Genomic DNA, 1,379 nt, shown 5'->3' with positions numbered 1-1,379 from the left:
GCAGTAATGTGGAATGGCCCCTTATTCAAGAAACTTTGAAAATGTGCAGCCATAATAGCTGTGGTGAAGTTCCTTTAAATGAGACCTTGGTATGCTGTGGAATAAAAATCAAAATAGGAGATTGTGGCATTCCAAGTCATACTGAATAAATGCATAGATTAGGCCAAATTGTGGTCTTATTCACAAGGCAACATTTTTTTCCCTTTTTCAATATAAAAAAAAAAAAAGGGAGCTGAGAACACTTTAAGATACAGGGCACAAATGTGTAATTATTCTTGGCTAACATGGTAGCTGTTGATCATTTAATGAAACCATAATTATCATATAATGGTAGGGTATTTATATGACAGATTACTACATTATTACAGGGTAAGTGTGTGATTATTTCTGTCCTCAAAATCAGAATAAAAACACATGGAAGTGGAAAAATAAGTTGGAAAAAAAAGAGAGAAAAAAAATCTGAATTTCCCAATGCCACTCCCATATTGTTACTCCATCCTCACCTCAATCACAGTGATGGCAATGGCCACCAGCATTCATGATGAAGCCAAATCTCCTCAGGAAACCCATGCCATAGCACAACAGATCATAAGGCTCTTTGCCAAATGGCTACAGCTCTAGGCTTCATTGTACTTATAGTTCAACTGATTCGAGAGCAATTTGGTTGCTGGTCTCTTGTCCTCAGAAGACACTATACTCCTGCTTGTTTAGAGATACAGTATGTATGATGGATGTAAGAATTTGCACTGAGAGGTACTTTACTCCTACTTCTGTGCCTTTGGGAGAGAACACGGAACTACTGTGGATTTCAAAGTAATGCCAGTTTTGTCTTGGGTGGATAAGTTTAATTTGTTAGAGCTGAGCACTATTTGCTATGGTTTGATTTCAGCCATCACTGCTGGTGTTCACTACCATGTGGAATTTTGACCATTTAGAAAGGATTGATTTAAGTTGTGAGAAAATACTTAAATGATTACTTTTACGGGGAAAATGCGATGACAAGTGAATTTACAAAGTTAGAGTTTTATAAGCTGAATACAGTATTATGAACACAATGGCAGCTTTCCACCTGGGAGACAAAATTAAATTGTAAACTCAGTTGACTCACTGATCGCTCAAGCCCTACATGGATGTTAAAAGACCTATGCAATCATCTGCTCCACCTGCAGTTTGCCTCTACATCTTCATAGTGCTCCTTACACATAGCTGTGTGGGAGAAGGTGGACAGCACTTCCTGTTTCCAAAAAGCACTTGCTGAGCCAGTATTCTAAGATACAACTTATTGTAAATGTGGGGCCCCTGGTGGTCTAGTGGTTAGGGTGCAGGACTCTCACCGCTGCGACCCGGATTCTATTCCCAGCCCCCGGGCAGATGGAGCT

Source organism: Lepidothrix coronata, unplaced genomic scaffold, assembly GCF_001604755.1.
Source record: "Lepidothrix coronata isolate B3197 unplaced genomic scaffold, Lepidothrix_coronata-1.0 Scaffold83, whole genome shotgun sequence".
NCBI lineage: Eukaryota > Metazoa > Chordata > Aves > Passeriformes > Pipridae > Lepidothrix > Lepidothrix coronata.
The sequence above is the reverse complement of the archived record's forward strand: the minus strand, read 5'-3'. Positions refer to the sequence as shown.